General features: G+C 38.3%; 1 non-coding gene across 1 annotated transcript; it reads right to left on the bottom strand.

The window, feature by feature from the left end:
- Positions 1 to 5,830: 5,830 nt before the first annotated feature.
- On the bottom strand, positions 5,831 to 5,936 carry LOC121983480. Its single transcript, XR_006112530.1, has one exon. It is a non-coding gene; the product is annotated as a small nucleolar RNA R71 (small nucleolar RNA).
- Between the last annotated feature and the right edge of the window lie 2,058 nt (positions 5,937 to 7,994).

A 7,994-nucleotide genomic window follows, 5' to 3' on the forward strand; every position in this document is an offset into this window, starting at 1 on the left:
CATTGATTAACACAAACATTAACCAGACATCATCCAAATTTGAAGATAATTGACATGTGAAACCAATTCATCTTCAGTTGAAACATCCATCTATCCATCTTCAGTTGGATACCTCCATTCAACATTGACCTTCCAATTCTGGCAAAAAATAATTGAAATGATAGGAATTGAGAGTATATATAGAACACTGACCTTTAGTTGGATACTTTCACTAACTTTTGAAAGTATAAATTTTACAGTAGGAATTGAGGCATCCTAAAAGACTTGATTAAATTGACATAACAACCTGAAATAAACAAACAAAAAGCATAAGTCATGATTGGTAAATAACCATATATTTCTTATTTTGCAAGGATAATCTTATCAATCAAGATCCTTTGAAGATGCTAAACAATTGTGCATGTTTCTACCAACCATTATGATAAGATAATAAAGAAGTGATCATTAATATATGAACTATTAAGTTATAGTTAAAAAGAGTGGGTGATATGACTTTATTTATCCAAAAACTTTACATAATAAAATTCTGTTGGATATTTCTTTAGTTTTCTAGCTTTGCTCTGAACTTGAAGAAGGCGTTCATCTAAATATGTTACATTGGAATCTCTATCTAGCATTATTTCATAGATTTCCAAATTTAAATAAAAAATAAGATAATTCAATGAATGTCCTTTTATTATAACAATTTAATTTAAGGTAAAATACGAATGTGAGTTGTGATAAGACACTTAAAAGATAGAGAGCAAGGCTTATTAAATTTGGTTGTCATAAATACCTTGCATGGCATTAACTAGTTGCTAGATATCATAAGATAAAAGTGAGAATGCCAATATGGAATGTAGAGTAGCATATCTCCACCAAATGCCAATAAGTTATAAAACATTGAAAACATTGTCAGATTGTTAACATATAAATGCTTACTAAGAAATGAGTAATGAATCACCGCAAGAAAACACCATCCATACCTCACTAGGAGATGGCCTCGCAACACGCAAAGCAAAAGTAAATGAAAGTGAGCTCAGTTGAAATCGAGAGAGAAAGAATGTGAGAGATTTTGTCAGTAAGCTTTGCAATATAACTTACTTCCATAGAACCTCTTGAAAAATCTCGTCCTCTGACTTGATATATATTATAGAGTCCCTAAAATCAACATCACAATTCATGTTTGCTTTGCTTTGTTTCATGGTTTTGCTTCGAGGTTGAGAACAAAAAAGGAATCTAAAAATCATGCTAGAACTAACATGAACGAAAACATATGGCTATTGAGAACATCCCCGACAAAAAATAGTGGCTTGTACACACTACTTGAGAGGCATCGCTTACAATGACCATAACTATTACTATTTCATGAGAAAAAGAATACTAATCATTTGTTTCACTCAAAATTTATTTGAATTAAGATATGACAATAATGGAACTAAAAATAAAAAAAAATTCAGAAAAAAACCATCACTTATAAAATTCAACATTCAAACGCTAAAACCTCATTTAACTTTAGTTCACTCAGTTTGAGAAAATGATTCTATGCCTATTTTTAATAATCCAAAAAAGTATACATCCATAATATGATGTAAGTGTTGGTGTAATTGACCTCTAGGGTTTCGATATTTGACAATATGACCAAGGGTTGATCTAAATAAGACTTGATATTTGGGAGATAGAAGTCTAGTCAGGACTAGATGACTAGCAAAGGTAAGTTCTAACCAAAGGTTAGGCAAGGTGGAAGTCCCGATGAGTGAAGTCGGACCCTAGTGAGTGAAGCTAGGTGGTGGAAGTCCCGGTGAGTGAAGCCAGACCCTAGTGAGTGAAGCTAGGTGGGGGAAGTCCCGGTGAGTGAAACCAAACCCTAGTGAGTGAAGCTAGGTAGTGAAAGTCCTGGTGAGTGAAGCCAGACCCTAGTGAGTGAAGCTAGGTGGGGGAAGTCCCGGTGAGTTAAGCCAAACCCTAGTGAGTGAAGCTAGGTAGTGAAAGTCCTGGTGAGTGAAGCCATGCCCTAGTGAGTGAAGCTAGGTGGAGGAAGTCTTGGTGAGTGAAGCCAGACCCTAGTGAGTGAAGCTAGGTGGAGGAAGTCTTGGTGAGTGAAGCCAGGCAATGGAAATCCTAGTGAGTGAATCTAGGCAACCTTAGGGAGGTAACTCTAGGTTTACTGTACTATTTTTATCTACTGTGCTAACTCAGTGTTGCTAGGTCGATGGGCTAACCGGGTAGCTGGCATGAAATCCAGACGGGTTGATTGACTGACCGAACGTCTGACAGGTAAGTTAAGGTAAGTCACTGTAGGGGAGTGACTGTGAGGACGTGTTCCCGGGAAGGGAACTTTGGCGCTGATCCAACTTAGAATCATTTCAGAACTCTAAGTCGAGATCTTGACTAGATTCCGGTCTCAGTGAGACGGAATCTAATTAAGATTTGTTCCTTATATAAATCATGCTAACACTTTGTTTTGTAGTGTTGTATAATTTGCATTCCGCCTTAGATTAACGTTTTCTTGCAGGTAGCTGGAAAATGGAGGTCCGGGCACCCGGAAGGGATTCGGGTGCCCGGGATGCAAACTTTATCCCCATCGCACATCGCCACATGGAGCCTCTAGCTGGCTGGGCTACGTCACAGTCCATGCGCTCGGAAGGGATCCGGGCTCCCGGAGCCTCCTATATAAGGAGGGTGAGCCCTGGATCAAAGAACAACTCATGACTATGTCTGCTGACGCTTGCAATCCTGTGTTGTGCTCCTACGACGAAGCTTCTCTGGCAGCGTGCTGATTTCTTTTTCCTTACTTGTTGTCGGTATTTCATTTATTTTAGCATTTTTGTACTTCAAATTTTGTAATCATCTTTTCGAACTGCTAGTGGATTGCCCAATGAAAACACTCGATGAGTGCGAGCCTTGGAGTAGGAGTTGACCAAGACTCCGAACCAAGTAAAACGGTTCTCGTTAGCGTTGTAATTCTACTTTTCCGCTGCTTACTCTATGATAAATTTTTTTCGATCGATATTTACCTTCCCCCTCCCTCTATTGACTTTCACAATCCAACAGTAAGTACATCGTTGTCAATGAGTGTTATCTTGTGAAATCATCAACAAGATCAATGGTGACATTTAGTTTCCAATATGAAATCCATTTAACATAACTCATCATTTGTTTCAATTTGCTTGTCATCTTTTGCCTTAGATAACAATAAGAAAGTTCTGGTAAAAGCAAGAAGTATGAAAAGTAGTAGGTATGCATGGAATCTAATAAAATTTATGTCAGGAAGGCAAGAAAAGGAATAAGATTAGAATAAAATGAACCAAAGCATTTAACAAGACAAATTGGTAGCAGAAGAATCGCAATAACTTATAGGAAAGGGCATGAAGAGTAATGAAATAGATTAGTAGAACTTGAAATGTTGATTCTTCCTCTTCGAAACTCTTGGAACTTCCAACCAAACTCTTCTTTTTACCATAAACATGCCATAAATTGAGCTTGTGATCAAGGAACAATTGCACAAGGTCCTCCAGCTATGGATATCTCTATGGCACTAACTAATTCCTTTAATCAAAAACCAATTTTCAAAAGCCTAATAGTATTCACTTCAATCATACCCTAAGCAACAAGAAACATGCCATAAACTGAGTTTAAGTTAACACAACAAAATCTAGCAAAGGCTTGAACTTCTTGTTTGAAACTAGGAAATGATTTCCTGTGAAGCAAGGCTTAATCAATCCCTTGTGAATGACAATGTCCCGGACAACATACCTGGGCATCAACCTCTTCTCCAAGATCAACGACAGAACATTTGGATTTGCCATTATGTGCTCCGATGTCCATGCCAGCTTCAAATTTGAGAACCAGAACTAGAAAAGATTCAAATTTTCTTGCCTATCAAATTCATCGAAGTCTAATGTTTCTCCCTAAAACCTGTAAAATTAAGTGCAAAGACAAATCTAAGCAAAAGTACTCACCTTGTAAGGTGATCTTGGCACCTTCCTCGGTGCCCCAGGGTGGAATGCAAGAACCGTAGAAGCCCATCCTCAAACTACGTTGCAAGGGATCGTTGGGGCACGTCAACCTTGTACTGAAATATATTGCTACTGGGATTCAAAAACATCGACGAAGATGAAGAGGACATCGAGGTAGACGAGGAAACCCTCCCAACCACCCCCGGTAAGAGGTCGAGCATGGCGGCCTGATCTACTCCAAAGAGGACAATCCTTAGGGGAGAAGTGTAGGCTTGAGATCTGTCCCCCCTTTCGGTGTCAGACAAGGCGGCAGAAGGCGGAGATGAAACGCCAAGAGGGAAAAGTTGGATCCGACGTGGCTCTGATGAATCAACGCTATATACGGTGAGGGAGGGGTGAGATTGTCAAGCGAAGAACTCATAGAAGGCTCCCAGACGAGGGGTGGCTTGGCCAGCGATGAGGATGACGGAGGCTTCGGTTTTGGCGGGCGACGATGAGTGTTGGAAACTAGGTTTTCGTGGAGTTTTTTCAAATGTGAGTTTTCTGTGGAGTAAACTTGTTAAAAAAATAGTTGTTGCACATATTAAAAAAAGTTGATAGACAACGCTTTTTGAAAAGTGTTGTCTTTGGCCCCCAAAAAAACACCAATAGACAACATTAGGTGAAAAAATGTTGTCTTTAATAAAAAATATAAAATATAGACAACACTTTTCACTAAAAGTGTTGTAAAAGAAAAAAAGATAACGTTTTTTTTTAAAAAAAAAACGTTGTCTTTTAAGTATTGTGAAATCACAATATTCTTGTAGTGGGGCCTAGGGGTAATTATTGGACCAAACTTCATAGAAATTATTTCTATTAGGTAGCATTGGATATCAATAGAAATGACACTTCGACATGACCACCGTGGGCAAGTATCGGCAACGAAATGTTCCTCCTACATGTGCATAGGAATAGAGAATGGGTGATCGGTGATCTTTAGTCCATTGATTAGAATCACAATAAAACTGAACCCCTAGAACATTTCCCAAACCAAGTTCCTCAACCAACTCTCTCTTTCTCTCTCAACCTCACTCTCTTTATTCCTCTTTCTCTCAATCTACTTCTTTAGTACAAGATTCTCAACCAATGTTCGTTTAGATAATTTGCCATGAGTAATTACTAGTGCTTATAACCAGTTCTCGTGAGATCGATAATCTTTTATTACTTGACAACAAACGTGCACTTGCGGACTGTACCACGTCAAGTTTTTGGCGTCATTACCGGAGACTACATTTATAACATTAGTTGATAATCACTTGAGTTAGACTAGACATTGTTTTCTATTTATGTAAATATTTTTGCACTTTTATTTTTCATATATCTTGCATTTTTTTACTTTATTTATGTCATTTTCTTCCTGTACGTTAATTCAACACTTTGATTTTTTGTTTTCTCATTTGAACATAATTTTGAATTCTACATTGTAAATTCTTGTTGCTAAGATTTACGATTTCAGTTAGCAAGTTAATTAATCAAATAAAAATGGTTCAAAGGCCTCTAAAAGACTGTGGCTCCCAAGTCAGCAAGAGAATTGAGTCCTATTGTGCTACCAGAAAGTCACGCTCCCAACTTCGTCCTTGATCCAACATTTATTTTAGAAATTCAAGAAGATCAATTTAGGGGGTTAGATACAGAAAGTCCTTCCTCACACTTGATGGAATTTTGTAGGTATTGTAACACGATGAAGTACGAAGGGATCTCTTCAGATTTGATTATATTGATGGTTTTCCCTTTTAGTCTCAGAGATACTGCAAAAGTATGACTTAATACTTTACAACCCAAAAGTATCAAAACTTGGAATGAACTCAAGAGTAAGTTTGTGAACGAATATTTTTCTTCAAAGAAGACAACTCAACTCAGGAATCAAATCCTGCATTTCAAACAACAAGAAGGGGAAATGTTATGCCAAGCATGGGACAGATTCTTAAATATTTTATACCAATGTCCACATCATGGGATTGAGTACTGGTTGGCAATTAGTACATTTTATATAGCGATATTCTTCTAGAAAAAAAAATCTGCTACACTGGGCTGCTGGAGGTTCTTTGCTTAATAAAAGTCTGAATGAAGCATGTGAAGTGATCGACCGGATAGTAGCAAATATCAATGAATGGTCAAGAGAAAACCAAATGACTCTCTCATTCAGAAGTCCATAGGTAAAAAGGATGGAGATAAAGCTGCCAAGAAAGGGGGAACCAAGTCAAGAGAGTAGTGGAACCCAAAGCACTTCAGAAGAAGACATTCATCTTTATCGTAAGGATCTCACAATGATATTACCTTGGTGTAGTGGAACATTGACATAGATGTTGGGTCGTATGACGTCTTCAATGAATTTATCTACGGATATAGATAGTGGAAATTCTTTAAGAGAAGATAGAAGTAATAGTGATTGTTTGCCCCTATCAATGTTAGAGAATCCCTTAGAAGAAAGTTTGAGTTATGGAGAAGAAGAAGAGGATGAGAAAAAAGTTCTTGGACCAGTATCAGAGTATGAACAAATAAAGATAATTGAGCAGAATTCTATTGTACATGAAATTTTAGCACCTCAAGTGGAACTGAAACCTTTACCATCTAACCTTAGATACGAATTTCTTAGGCCAAATTCCACATTTTCTATGATAATTAATGCAAATCTGACTGAGATGGAAACTGAGAAACTAATTAGAGAACTAAGCTTGCATAGGAAAGTAATTAGGTACAACATTGATGACAACAAAGGGATCAATTCTTCTTTATGCATGCATAAAATCTTATTAGAAAGCTCAGTTGAACATCAAAGGAGATTAAACCTCAACATGAAGGAGGTGGTTCAAAAAGAGGTATTGAAATTATTAGATGCAAGGATCATATATCCAATTTTTGACAGTGAATGAGTAAATCTAGTGCATGTAGTTCCAAAAAAGGGTGGAATGATGGTAATAAAAAATGAAAGCAATGAATTGATCCCAACCAGAACAGTTACCGAATGGTAGATGTGCATTGATTATTAGAAGTTAAATAAGGAGACAAGAAAGAATCATTTTTCCCTTCCCTTAATTGACTAGCTGTTTGAGAGGCTTGCTAACATTCTTATTTCTACTATATGGATGGGTATTCCGGATTTTATCAGATTCTAATACATTCCCATGACCAGGAGAAGGCCACTTTTACATGCCCTTATGGAACTTTCGCTTATCGACGAATGCCTTTTGGATTGTGTAATGTGTTGGTCCCTTGGCGGCTGGCTAGAGGGGGATGAATAGCCATACAAATAAAAGTGATCCTTCCTCCAACTTTTACAGCTTAATTAAACTTAACACTTTCATAAACAAAAAATAAGAGATTAAAAAAGAAGAGGTACGATGGATTTAGTTGGTTACAATCGGGGAGGTTGTTAATCCAAGGAGGTTGAAAGCGCACTAAACTCTCCTTCAGGTGAAGAAACCTCTTTACAACAATTAAAGCATTCAATTACAGAACCAGACTGAAATGAAATTAATCACAAGTGTTCTATTTTACTTTCTAGGACCAGGGCTATATTTATAGCCCTGGTCGGGGCGCCTGGAAGGGTTCCAGGTGCCTAGGAAAGGATAAACTTTTATCCCTTTCGTAATGAAATGCGTCACATCGCATTCCGGATAAAAGCTTGCTCCGAGCGCCTGGACTGAGTCCAGGCGCTCGGACCCAAGTTAACTTCATGTTAACTATTTGGTTTGGGTTCTTCCACTCCAGCTCCACTTGATTAGGTCCGGGTCTTCCGCTCTGACTCCATCTCCACTTGGGTGATCTCAGCCATCCGGAATAGGGCTCACCCGAACCCAACTTCCGACCTTGGAGCAAACTTTTGCTCCGGCTTCTCGTCCCTCGAAAATGCCTCATGCCTCCTTCTCGTCCACCCACTTACTCTTCAGTGGCACCTCCTACCTCGGATGCACCGAGCCCATCGGTTCTCTCCTGTGCCATCCTTCTCGCTAGCTGTGTCTTTCGCTCGACTTCCTATGCTCCTAAGTTTCTGCACACTTAGACACGAGAGTTAAA

Source organism: Zingiber officinale, chromosome 5A (assembly GCF_018446385.1).
Source record: "Zingiber officinale cultivar Zhangliang chromosome 5A, Zo_v1.1, whole genome shotgun sequence".
NCBI classification, from domain to species: domain Eukaryota; kingdom Viridiplantae; phylum Streptophyta; class Magnoliopsida; order Zingiberales; family Zingiberaceae; genus Zingiber; species Zingiber officinale.